Below are 14,738 nucleotides of genomic sequence, written 5' to 3' on the forward strand. Positions count from 1 at the left end.
TAAGTATTTTGGCTTCAGTGAAGAGTTTTGTGACCCTATTAATCAATGCATGATCACAACATCTCTTTCTGTCATGATCAATGGTTCCCATTGTGAAGAATTTCATCCAACAAGAGGAGTTAGATAGGGTGATCCTTTATTACCATATCTATTTTTTCTTGCAATGAAATTCTTATCAAGACATCTTTCTTATGCTCAATTAAACAACACCATTAAAGGTATTAAAGTGGATATAAATTCTCCAGCCATTAATCATCTGCTTTTTGCAGATGACTGCTTGGTTTTCACTCAAGCAAATATTTCTTCAGCTAATAATCTTTTGGATCTTCTCCATAAAATCAGCACTAGCTCAATCAGAAATTGGAATGGCATTATAAAGGTCTACAAGTTGTTCAAAAGAATTATTTTGTGGAATTTGATAATGGAAGGAAAACTAAAATTTGGCTGGATAGATGGATATCTACCTAGTATAGATTCTCCTCCTTCTTCAATCAATGACTTCCACGGATTCTATCAAGATGTTGAAGAATTCCTCTTGCCAAACACCAACAACTGGAATACTGATCTTCTTAGCCAATTATTTGATGTTAATACTTCCCAAAAAATACAGAGTTTATTTCTGGATACCTCAAAGAAAGATATCATGATTTGGATGCCGAACAAGGATGGGAAATTTTCAGTTAAGAGTACCTACAATTAAGAAGCATACTATGAGCATTTTAGATGTTCAAGTGAATGGGAGAATTATCCAAAGTAAAGTATGGAATTATTTATGGAAGACCAATACAGCACATATGATAAAAAAATTGCATGGAAATGTATTCGAGAGTTGCATTCTACAAGATATAAGTTGGATCTTTATAATGACAGTGTGCCATCCGTGAGGGAAGTGAAGAAACTATAGAGCACTTGTTTTTTTCTTGTGGTCATGCAAGGCGAGTATGAAGATTAGTCAATGTGGATATAGATGAAGTACAAAGTAGGTGTAATAGTGTTTCATAATGGGTTGAAACCTGGTTTTCAGGAAATGATTACTATATTGATGAGAAATGGTTGTATACTTTGATGATAAGTGCGTGGATCATTTGGAAAGACAGATACGACGTGGTATTCTAGGGAGTTATTCTTAACCCTTTTAACTTTGTGCACAAAATTCATTATCACCTTCATTCTCGTTTGCATGATACATGCATCAATAACAACAACTCAAATTCTACCATGATATCACATTGGAAACCACCCTTTGCCTGAAGTTTTCAAATTTAATGTTGATGTTTCTTATGATTATGAAACTAACAAGCTTCGAACTGGCATTGCCTTACGTATGAATGCAAGAAACTGTTCGAAAGGAGATACACAGAGGGAGTCCTGAAGCTGGTGAATGCATGACCATACGTGAAGTTTTGGTGTAGGCAAGAGAGAGAAGCTAATGCAAAGCTAGTCATTCAATCAATCATAGAAGATGTTCTCCTAATTCAATGGGAGAACAGAAACTTTCTGAAGGATATAAAACATTTAAGTTCAAGTTTCATTCATTGTAATTTTTCTTTTATCAGTAGGGAGAATAATCAAGTAGTTGATGCAATTGCAAAGTTTGTTAGAGAATCCGCTACAAACCAAAACCTCTCTAATAACAAACTCTCTGATAAGTTTGTTACTTATTGGCTTCTAGATTCTGAGATTTTATCCGAGTACCCTAGTAGAGTGACTCCTGCAGATAGACCATCTGCCCGCTAGAGTAATCAGGCAAGTCGGTGAATTACAAAGAAAAATAGATTTATTTTACATTCATAAAAATGGTTATTACATTAGAATGACAAAGAAAAAGGAGTACAAACTTAATTATTTTAATTTTAATCAATAGCAATACTAGAAATGGACTAACACACCCAAACTCTTAAAAATTAAGAAGCTGATTAACCAATTTATCTAAATTAACAAAAGAAGACCCATTAGGTGCACTAATTGCATCTTCAACACTTGATTTCCATTCCATAACTCTCTTCTTCAATTTCTTACCCTTCTCTCCTGCCATCAATTCTCTAACCAGCTTCTCCACGTCATTTCTCTTCACATTTTTATCAATTTCCATTCCAATTCCCCAGTCAACACAAGAATACTTACAATTTATATGTTGTTCATCAAAAAATGGCCAAGAAATTATAGGAACACCACCGACAATTGTATCCAGTGTTGAATTCCAACCACTGTGAGTTAAAAATCCTCCGATGGATGGATGTTTTAAAACTTCTTCTTGTGGACACCAACTTGCTATCATACCTCTATTTAGAGTCTCAGTTGTAAATTCAGGTGGTAATATTGCCGAATCACCTTGGACTAAATGAGGGCGAATTATCCATAAGAATGTGCATTTACTATTAGCTAACCCAAAAGCAAATTCGATCATTTGTTGAGCAGTTACAACAGTGATACTACCGAAATTCACTTAAATAACCGAATTGGGTTTTTTAGTATCCAACCATTTTATACATTTCGGTTCTTCTATCCATAGATTTGATCCAAGTGAATGAACTTCACTTTCTCGAGGTACTAGACTAGAGAGGAGTGACGACAGAGGGCCAATGCTATAAACTGGTGGCAAAATAGACTTCATTCCATTTAAAACATCACCTTCCATTGCATCAAATGTGTTGACAACAATTGATGATGCTCTCTTATATCTTTGTGTTTCTCTTGTTATGAAGTTGAGCATGATGTCGTTGGGATCTGTCGTTCGAATAAAAATTGGGAAATCTGCAAGACAGATATCTTTCATTCCTGGAATCCAATCGACCTTTGTTTTGTCAAGATACCCATTCCTAAGCTGACTTTCCTCTATACACGGCAAAAAGAAAACGAGAGAATGATTTTGTTAAATGAATAGAAAATTTTGAATTAGGTCTACACACTCAACAACAACATAAATCATCGACTAATACGAACAAAGGAGTAAGCATGAAAAGGAAAAAGTGAAGACATTTCATGCATGGAAATTCACTTTTCTCCCTCTATTGACCTGGCCAATGAGGAGAGAAAAAACCAGTAGTATTACTCTTTTTTGGTTTTTCTAAAACAAACTCAGTGAGAGGATTTATTCATAAATGGAAAGGAAAATGCAAAATTGGTTAAAAAGACCAAAATCAACAATATCTGGGTGAAAAAGACATGTAAAATTTGATACGGTTTAAATGGACAAAATTTTAAAAATAATCAGGATGTAAACAGTTTCATCCTGCCCATTTTCAAATATTTTTTCTTATTTTTAATTTACATCAGGATGCAACCAGTTTCATCTTCGCTCTTTTCTAAGTTTAAGCCAGGATGAATCCAGTTTCATTCTTGCTATTTTTTTGTGTCCATTTTACCCATACTAATTTTTATTCGTTTATTTGAACCGTGTTTTTAAAATATTTGGAAAATCGACCCATTTTCCGAATGGAAAACAGAATAAGGTGCGAGACGTAAGATCATAACATCTAGAAGACAAAATTTCTAATCTAACCTACGATTTAGGAATAAACTGGAATAAAGAAATATGAGATAGTTATGACCAAGCCAGGTGCATCTATAGTTCTATACAGACAGACACTTGAGTGCATAACAAGTTAAGTGCTTTATTTTGGTTCGAGGTACTACCATGAAATGGGCAGAGGAGCTTAGAATTCAAAACATATGTTTTGAGCTGAAAGCCTGGAAGCTTAGCCCGTAACTGTTGCACTCAATGTTGATTATCAGAAAGTGGTATGAGATAATCAATCTATTATTTTAGATATCAGATCTAAGTTAAGCAGTCGTCCATTATAGCACTGCAAATTTATTAGGAAAACTCGTAATAATCCATCAATAAACTAGCAGGGCATGTTAGGAATTTTAAAAGTTTTGAACTTTGAAATTCTTATCCCAAGGTATTGCTAATTATATAATACTAATGCGGTGTCAATGTGTCTGAGTCCTCTTGGATATCACTAGACTCAGATCCAAACCCGACTTATAACAGTCGGATCCGATTCCTAACGATTCTGGGTCCAGTTCCTAACTAGCGGATTCGGAACCAGACCCTATAATAAAATGGGTACCCGTTGGGTATTAAAAATACTATAAAAAAATCTTAAACAGTTAATATCTATCTATTTTTAGCATGAATGCAAATTATTTTATAAAAATTTAATCATGATTTCTCTATTAATGTTTTAAATGAAGATTAAATATGACGGTGAAAATGAAAAAAAAAAAACAAAATCAATGTCGAAACTAGCAAAACACTAACAATTTTGCTAAAATGTTGAATTAAAGAGTGAAAAGCCTGGTACCCGATACCAACGGGCACCCACCGGATATTATCCAATTGGACCCAAAATCTTAACGGATCTAGACGGGTAATACCCCTCGGATGTTAAGTTACTAATGGGTCCAATTTTAGGATCCGAAATTAGACTCTAATCCATCGGGTACGGTTTTGGTATCATGTAGTGGGTACCCAGTGACAGCCCTTGCAAACAACGCAATTCTTTCCTCCCTATAATGAACTTTTCCTTTGTACTAAAAGAAAATAACTTCAAGAAAGAAAAGTTTATCATGCATTTATAGATGATTAAATGTTCTTCCTGATCATAAGGTTGGGTTTAATGTTGAACAAGAACGATTTCTTGGATCTTTTTATTAATTTTGTCAAATGATTTTTTTAATATAATAGTAGTGGCGCCATATTGATGACGAGAGGTTCAAATATTGCATTTATAAACATAGTTTTTTAATAAAAAAATTGAAAATCGACATGGATTTTACTAGGAAATGTTCAAATAAAAAATTTGGAAACACAAAAACGAATTATCTTTATACATACCTTTTAAGAGAGTGAGACCTTTTTCAATCAGATCTTTGTAATGCATAAAAGCCATGAAACCACAACCACTAGGTGTCCAGAACAAAATTTCTGGAATGTCAAGTTCTTCAGCAGCATCAAGGGTGAAACTCATCCAACCACCAGCGATGATACACTTAATAGGAGGCGAAGGAGAAGATGGACCGTTGAGTTTTTTTGAGGAGTTTGCGAAATGGGACTAAACAAGTTTTGCTGGTGGAATTGCATAAGGCAGTGATATCTTGAGTCACATTAATAGTATCAGTTGCTAGAAGACCATCTGGAATTGTTTCGAACTTGAAATCTGGTATACCGTTAAGTGAATCCTATAGGATCATAATCTCGCAAGGATAATATCTCAGCGAAATTATCAGCAACACAACACAACAACGTCGCAGAACAATTTTAGAAATGGTATAATAAATGACGTCAGCTAGCATCATGAGAAAGATGTGAGAGTCCTGCGAAAATTAGAGAGTTTGTGAGATTAATATTTGTGAGGTTGCGAGAATGTCGCAAACCATATCCGAAAATAAAGGCTAGATTAGTTGTCATCCACTATGTATTTTCCTATAAATAGTCATTCAGTTGTAAAGGAAAAGGGAGATCTTTTTCTGAGTGAGAAGAAAGTAAAGAGGAGAGAAAAAATCTAGAACAGTGGTTATTCTTGATTCCTTTATCTTTCCTTGTAAGATTGTTCAAAGATTCATCAATAAAATTAAGATTGTTGATCTAAAATGAGTTGAATGTTAATGAAATCTTATAAGGGGTGTAGTGTAGGATTTCCTGCAACTACATAATGGCGCTAGAAACAGGGACGAGGATCGAAAGTTAAAGATTGTTGTTGAAATTGTTCAAATCAAGAAAGTGATTAAATAGATCAGTGAACCAGTTAAAAGATGATTAGAGTCAATAAAGATGACAAAAGATTGGAATGTAATATGATAACAAAAACAATGATTAATGAATTCCATGAAAACATCAAAGGAAGAATACATAAACAAAATTTTGAAGGAAGGAAGGTTATGATAGTAGAAAAGACATCACCCTTGAAAGATTGGGAAAAGCAAAAAATCACATTCATAGCGGCGGAAATACCAAAAGAAAATTTGAATCACACATCTCCATTGGTTATTACAGTGCCTATTACGCGAAAAGAGAAGGGAACAACAACAAAATCCACGGAAGAATGGATATTGAACAGAACTTTAGTCGATACAGGAAGTTCAGTGGATATAATATTCTATCATGCGTTTAGGGGAATGGGATTTAAAGATGAAGAAATATCTAATTCAACATATCTTGTTCATGGCTTTGGAAAATCCACAACAAAACCTAATGGAGAAATAGTAGTACGAATTCCACTAGGAGAGATCGAAACACACGTGACACTATGGAATCGCCATATAATATGTTGTTAGGAAGACCATGGATACATGCAATAAAAGCTGTAGTATCAACGTTACATCAATGTATTAAATTCGCCACACCAAACCGAATAGGTGAAATCAGAGGAGATGTTGACAATGCGAAATTATGTCATCAAATTGAAATGAAGCATTATGAAGTACAAGCAAAAAGGAAACAATTTAGCAGAAAGTTGGCAAAGGAGGCAAAGAAAGAAGAAGAATTTAGAGTATACATGATAAGGGCAAAAGAAGGCAAGGGAATACCCAGCGAAATTTCGGAAGATGGAAAAGGACCTGTGAAAACAACAAAAGAACCAACACCAATGGGAGAATCCAAGTCCAGTTACACTGCCGCAGAACCAACGAAAGAAGTAAACGTTGGGACTATAAAAGAACCTCTAATATTGAGAATTGGAACCAAGATGGATGTAGAAGAAGAAGAAGAAAGAACTGTTAATCTTTTGCGAGAATATAAAGACGTTTTCACAGGGAGCATGGATGAGATACCGGGAATAGATCCAACAAACAATTGCATGTCACAAGTTAGAGATTAACAAGAATGTGAGACCATTTAAACAAAGAATAAGAAAAATCGCAACATCTTACCATTCCCAAATAGAAGAAGAACTACAGATAATGCTTGATGCAGGAATCATAAGAGAAGCTAAATACCCAGAATGGATAGCGAATATGGTCATTGTCCCAAAGAAAAACAAAGGAATAAGGATTTGCATAGATTTCATTGATTTAAACAAAGATTGTCCTAAAGATAGTTTTCCATTACCAGATATTCCTCAAATGGTGGAATCCGCAGCTGAAAATAATAGAGTATCGTCTTTAGATGGGTACAAAGGATATAACCAAATTCCTCTCGCTGAAGAAGATCAAGAACATACTGCTTTCTTCGCCCCTAGAGGTTTATATTGTTACACGAAAATGCCATTTGGTTTGCGAAATGCGGAGCGACATATCAAAATGGTAGAGAAGGTGTTCGCGAAATGGATACACAAAACATTAGAAGTATACGTGGATGACATGTTAGTAAAGAGTAAAGAAGCCAAAGACCATGTACAGGACCTGAGGGAGATTTTTGAACAAATGCGGCAGTATAACATTAAACTGAATCCTGAGAAGTGTACTATTGGAGTTGCATCGGGAAAATTTTAGGCTACATTGTATCAAAGGAAGGAATACAGGTTGATCCAGAAAAAGTGCAAGCAGTTCGTGACATGCCAACACCCGCAACAATAAAATGTACAGAAGTTGAATGGACTTTTAGCTTCGCTGGGGAGATTCATTTCGCGATCATCAGACAAATGCAAATATTTTTTCGATATACTCAAGAAGGGGCGAAATTCAAATGGACTGATGAATGCGAAAAATCTTTTCAAGGGATCAAAGAACATCTTATGAATACAACTATTTTACAAAAGCAGAATCAGGAGAAGAATTATTGATCTATCTTGCGACGACGTCGCATGCATTAAGTGTTGTTATTGCGAATAGACGCAGGAGTGGAGAAACCCTATATTACATTAGCAAAACTTTTAATAGCCGAGAAAATTACTCAAAGATTGAGAAGTTAATCTTAGCATTAGTTTATGCATCATTTAAGCTCCGCATATATTTTCAAGCGCACAAGATAAAGGTATTAACAAAAGTACCAATTGAATCAGTGATGAAGAATTCTAAAAGATCAGGAAGAGTGGAGAGATGGAATGCACAAGTAGGCCACTTTGATATTAAATATGAAATTTTGTCTTCACCAAAATCACAAGTTGTTGCAGATTTCTTGGCAGAATTTCCTTTAGAAGAAGATGAAGCGGTAGAAGAAATGATGGATATAGAAGAAGAACACGGAGATCCAAAAGATTTATTAACAGAACCAAATAGATGGGAGATATTGGTAGATGGATCATCAAATGGAGAAGGCAATGGAGTTGGAATTGTTTTAATTTCGCCAGAAGGAGTGAAGATGGCTTTTTCATTCAGATTGGAATTCGCATCCACTAATAACGAAACGGAATATGAAGCTGTGATACATGCCTTAAAATTCGCAATAGAAATGAAACTAGAAAATGCCAGGATCACTAGTGATTCGCAGCTAGTTATTCGCCAAATAAAGGGAGAGTATACACTGAACCATCCTTGAAGAAATATAAGAAGCTCGTTGAAGAATTGTCAGCGAAAATCCCAAAAATAAAATGGAGGCACATTTCAAGGAAGGATAACAGACTCGCAGACGCTTTTGCTTTCATCTCAAGCATGATGACAGATCCAACTGCGAGATGCATAAAAATACAAACACTTGTCACCATCAATCAATAAAGAAGAAGAAGTGACGTGATGATAATAGACGGTGAAGAAGAAGAAAAAACGAACAATATCGCAGATTGGAGAACGAACTTCATGCATATTTGGCGAAAGGAGAAACACCAAGAAATAGATTGGAAACACACAAGTTAAAAAGCCGCCAACGAATTATGAATTAAGAGATGGGCTATACCGAAAATCCTTTAATGGACCATCACTCAGATGTTTGACACGAGAGGAAGGAGAAAAAGTGCTAAAAATGTTACATAGTGGGGATGCTGGCAATCATAGCGGGGGAAGATCTTTGGCACATAGAGCAAAAATGCAAGGCTATTACTGGCCATACATGCACGAAGATGCAAAAAAATATCAAGACGTTGCGAAGATTGTCAACGGCATGGAAAGAAAATACATGCACCTGGAGCACCATTGTCATCTTCAACCAGTGTGTGGCCTTTTGGAAATGGGGTTAGATATTGTGGGGCCATTTTTACCAGGTTCTGGACAAAGAAGATACTTAATAGTCGCAACAGATTATTTCACAAAATGGACAGAAGTGAAGGCAGTACAACATATTCGCGACAAAGATATCTTTACATTCATATTCGAAAATATCATTTGCAGATTCGGAATTCCTGCGCAGTTGGTATCTGATAATGGGAAACAGTTTGAAGGACAGAACATAGAAATGTTACTTAATGCATTTAAGATAAAATGTGGAAAGTCTACTCCTTTGTATCCACAAGCTAATGGGCAGGTAGAAGCAACAAACAAAACAATTGCAGATATATTAAAGAAGAAATTGGAAGGACATCACAGAGCATGGTGCGAACAAGTACATAATGCAGTATGGGCTTATAATACAACTAGAAGAGAAGCTACTGGAATGTCACCTTTTTGTTTAACATACGGAGTTGAAGCGGTGTTACCAACAGAAGTTGTTATTCCGACAACAAAGAGAGAAGCTTGGGAGAAAAATCTTAGTGCGGGTTTGATCTTAAACAAACTTGATGAATTAGAAGAAAAAAGAAAAGCTTTACAACATATGGAGAATTATCAGCGAAGATTAGCCCGAGAATATAATAAACGTGTCAAAGTACGCGAATTCCAACCAGGAGATTTAGTTCTGCGAGAGACACCAATATATCAGCGAGAAAATGGTGGAAAATTAGCGAAAAAATGGGATGGACCTTACATCATTAAGGAGATAGTTGGAACAGAGCTTATAAATTAATGGATCCAGAAGGTAGAGATGTTGGTCATAGACTTGACAGACCATGGAACAGGTTGTACTTAAAAAGATATTATCCGTAAGAAGCTTTGAGAAGTTATGGACTGAAAGAATAATTGCAGATTATTCATATCAAAACAAGATCATGATGTGCGAAACTTTCGCAGAGATAATCATAGAACAATGACATAAAAGAAAGGGGCGAACCTTTATGGCGTACACCCTAGTTCGCGAATAAAATTTCGCAAGAGGCAAATGTAAGACCTAAAGTACGTCATATAAGGGGGTACCTGTTATGGCTCAGGGAAAGGCTACACCGCCACCGGAACCTGAGTCATGGAGATTTGGGGTCAATAAAGCCCATCCGGGAGAGGCACCTTGGATTCTCAGCTTAAGCATATGACTTAGGTTGGGCGACTAAGGTAATAAGGACTCTCCCAAGGAGTGCAGAATCTGATCAAGGCGCCGAGGTACACGGTTGAGTCAAGAGTGCCAGGGGCGTTTGAAGCGTACCTTGCCATTCTTGACAAGTCTTGGCTTATACTGCACTCGGCCCGAAGAAAACCCCACTTAGGGTGCAGTCTCGTAACCATAAGCCCTATAGGTAAAAGGGATAAGAGGCTGCGAAAACAACTGGTTGTTGTTAAGACTGGATGGGAGGAGCTAACCTTGTATGGTAGAAGTACGCCTCCTTGAAGGGGAACCAGGGGGAGATAAGGGCGGCACCCTCCATTAGGGAGCTGATAAGTGTCTTAAGACGCAAATGTCATGAGGCTTTTTACTCGCAAGGGTATTAAGGCTTGTCATATTTGTGCAACAATCCTGAAGAGGCAATAATACAAAAGAAAAAGATAAGACGAGATCAATGGGTTTTCGCATGAAAGTGCGAAGACGTCCTGCGATTTCGTCGCAAGACGGCAATGTCATGGGGCTTTATTTTCGCAAGAATATTTAGGCCTGTCATATTGTCGCAACATTCCTGAAGAGGCCATAATACAAAAGAAAAAGTTAAGGCAAGATCAATGGGTTCTTGCATGAAAGTGCAAGAACGTCCTGCGATTTTGTCGCAATGACAAGAGGTGGCATAAGACCTTTAATTAGGAAGGCAAAATAAGACCACATATTTATAAGTATTCATAACAGATTTTTTCGCAAGAAAGATAATGAGAGGCAAGTATGGGAATCAATAAACAAGAGGCATTATCTTTCTCACCAGCAAAATACTAAAAGGGAAAATTGATTCCAAAGTTGGTTGAAGAATATTATTCGCAAAAAGTAATAAAGATGAGACAATTCAAGAAGATAGAACTAGATAAGAAGCTCATGCTTCAGTATTAATTCCAGTAGAAGGAGATAATAGACGTTCTTCGCCAATGTTCTCATTATCGCCATCTCTCATTTCTTCATTCGATCATCTTCGCCTTGATTAGCACCTTGATTATCGCCAGCAATTACTTCTTCAGAAGAGATTTCTTTTTCATTAACACCAGCATGTTCCTTAGAAGGAATTTCTTCTCCATCTTCCAAAAACTATCCTCTGCACCACTTTCATAATCATAATCACTATCAGCAGGACGAGGAACTTCATCATCATCTACTTCCAAAGGTTCGATTGATGTAGGAGGAAGAGATTTAGACAATAAAATATCATTTACAAGGACTTCAGCCTGGAGATGAACTTGACGAAGAAGTGCTCTCTGATGATTCCTATCTTGAATATCCTTAAAGTAAGCAAGATAATCAAGTCTTCTTTCTGCTCGGTCGCGAGAACCAGTAAGGACAGAGACAGTAATGCATTTTCTTTGCGAATTTTGGCATATTTAGCCTCCAACAGAAATGAAATGAAGAATTTTTCTCTCTGCGAAAGGTAGAATACAAAATTTCAATAAGATGAAGAACTCAAAAAGATATGACAAAGAAAAATAGTAAGGCAGTCAAATATTATGACTACCTTCCTTTTGCGAAATAAGGTGTTGAATCAAGGTCAGACAACTATTCTCCCAACGGTCCATTGCGTCATCAAATTTATCTCCAACTAAACCTTTAAGTCGAGACTGAAGATTTTTCTCTTTAGAAATAAGAAAGGCATTTTTCTTCGCAAGAGAAGAATGATTTCTTCTAATTTGGAATATTGTTCTTTAAGTTGATTCGCCTTTACACTTAAAGCTATTCTACCTTGAATGAGTGTATCTCTTTCAGATAGATGACTCTGTTACTTCTTTAAGTTCATTTCTCAAAGAGCGAAGAGATTGTTCTTGGTCATCACATACTTTCTGAAGAATGCTAAGTTGGTGCGAAGATATTGCCATCTTGTTTAAACAAGTTCGCTTCTCTTGGGATAAGGTTTTATTCTCATCTGATAAAGTTTCCATCCCTAAATTAGCTTTAGTTAAAGAGTAAGAAAGGCGAGATATTTCATTACTTAATAAGTCTTGCCTCTGAATTAATTGAGTATTTTCATTGGTAAGATTATTTATATGATCAACAGAATATGAATAGAGGTTATCTAATTGGTTATATTGATCCATCAAAATTTCTTTATCAACACGGGCTTCTTCAACAGCAGATTCAAATTGATATCTCTCCATTATTCGTTTCTGGTTTAAGGCTTAACATGCGAAAGAGGGATTTCAAGGATAATTAAATATGGGAAGGATAAAATCATTAGAAAGGCAAGTTGAAGATACAGATAAAGAAATCATACCTCTCAATTCATCATTCTTCTTGCGAAGATTGTCACGATCCAACAAAACATTTTGAAGCTTTTGATTTTCGAGACGAAGAGCATTACACTATTTTTCCAAAGCTGTTTGCGAAGAAGCTCTATCAGAACCGAAATACTTACTCAGAATTTCGCAAATGCCAGACTTGACAGGATCAGTTGGAGACTTCTTGCCATCATCTAGAACTTCAGACAAGATTTTAAAAGCGATATCTATTCCTTCCACAGTTTCTTTCGAAAAGGGAAGAGGCTCAGGTGGAGAACTGGTAATGATAGAATGTTGAGAAATATTATCAATAGGGAGAGAAGAAGTTTCATTCGCAGAAGGATCAACAATGGGGGTTTCAATCATTAAAAGATCAGTTGAAGAAATGAAGTCTGAGGCAGCTTTTTCGCGAATTGGAGATGATGCTTTAACTTGCGAAGATGTCGCAGAAAATTTAGAAGGAACAAGTGAGTGAAATGAAACAGAGGTTTCAACAGTTTTAAGGTGGCGAGATTTCTTGAGAGGTCTGTTGACATCCTTATCACCCTGCGAATTACAATCCAGATAAGAAACAGATGCAACAATATTGTTATTAGATAAGAATAATGTCTCTTACTACCTTCTGATTCGCAGACTTTCTTTTATGTACAACAATCTTATGCTGCGGTTTGGGAATATTAGGGTTTTGAACCGTGAATTTAGTGTTAGAGGCGCTTTTGCTAAAATAACAACAGTATGGGAATCACAAAAACAACATCAAATAAGGCAGTAAGCAAGATTAATTTCAGCAAAACCCATAAGGAAGAAAAAAGAAAACTAACCTTGATGAATCCATGGAAAACAGTAACAGAAAGATTCTTTCGAAGAAAATTACAAATGATGAAGATCTACAGAGGGAACAATATGAAGATGAAGAAGAACTTAAAAATATTGAAAGAAGAAAGAAAGAAGAAGAAAGAAGAAAAATTGCAATAATGGAATTTGCAGAAGAACGGTGAAGTTGCAGAGAAAATAAAAGGAGAGAAAAAGAGAATTAGAAAGAATATATATAGAAGAAATTTTTTATCGAGAAGATAAACACGATTAATGCGGAAAGATATAAACGGTTAAAGGCAGCAGTTATAAGAGACATGTCAAGATACGGATGAGAAAAAAGATACGTGTGATAAATGCAGAATATGAAATGATGGATAACTGCGGCATTTCTCACATCATTCTCTACTTCGCAGAGAATGATATGAGAAGATGCAAGATGTAGGATCATAATCTCGCAAGGATAATATCTCAGCGAAATTATCAGCAACACAACACCACAACGTCGCAAAACAATTTCAGAAATGATATAATAAATGACGTCAGCTAGAATCATGAGAAAGATGTGAGAGTCCTGCGAAAATTAGAGAGTTTGCGAGATTAATATTTGTGAGGTTGCGAGAATGTCGCAAACCATATCCGAAAATAAAGGATAGATTAGCTTTCATCCAATATGTATTTTCCTATAAATAGTCATTCAGTTGTAAAGGAAAAGGGAAATCTTTTTCTGAGTGAGAAGCAAGTAAAGAGGAGAGAGAAAATTTAGAGCATTGGTTATTCTTGATTCCTTTATCTTTCCTTGTAAGATTGTTCAAAGATTCATCAATAAAATTAAAATTGTTGATCTAAAATGAGTTGAATGTTAATGAAATCTTATAAGAGGTATAGTGTAGGATTTCCTGCAACTACAAATCCGGACCTCGAGAATTAAGTAAACGTTGATGATTGTACTCCGTGTTGACAAAAGTTACGTAAAAACCTTTGTGATGGAGAAGTTTTACTAGCTTGAACATAGGGTTTATATGACCTTGTGTTGGAAATGGTATACAAACAACATGCGGCTTTAAGTAATTCATCATCTCTTAATTGTCAATTCACTTTGATGTCTTGATTTATATCTTCAGATTCTAAACGAAGCTAGGCTTTTATAAAGGAGGAAGAATATGATGCAAGAATGTATCATCAAGACTACGTCCTATGGATTAATTTTTTATCTCTTAATATAATCATTTTGCAAATAAGAAACTACTTTGGAGAAAAAGTGAAGAGAGTAATGAGTTCTCTATGAGGTCAAACACTTTTCTCTCTTTTTTTCCTTTTTCTTCTTTATGTTTCATTTCAGCTTTAGATTTTGGTCCAGACTCTGGAGCCAACTTTCGGAGTCTACACGACCTGGTTGACTC

At 35.7% G+C, this 14,738-nt stretch overlaps 1 pseudogene; it reads right to left on the reverse strand.

Moving 5' to 3' along the window:
- Positions 1-1,897: 1,897 nt before the first annotated feature.
- LOC113336052 lies at positions 1,898-14,414 on the reverse strand (annotated as a pseudogene).
- Between the last annotated feature and the right edge of the window lie 324 nt (positions 14,415-14,738).

Source organism: Papaver somniferum, unplaced genomic scaffold (assembly GCF_003573695.1).
Source record: "Papaver somniferum cultivar HN1 unplaced genomic scaffold, ASM357369v1 unplaced-scaffold_150, whole genome shotgun sequence".
Taxonomy (NCBI): Eukaryota; Viridiplantae; Streptophyta; class Magnoliopsida; order Ranunculales; family Papaveraceae; genus Papaver; species Papaver somniferum.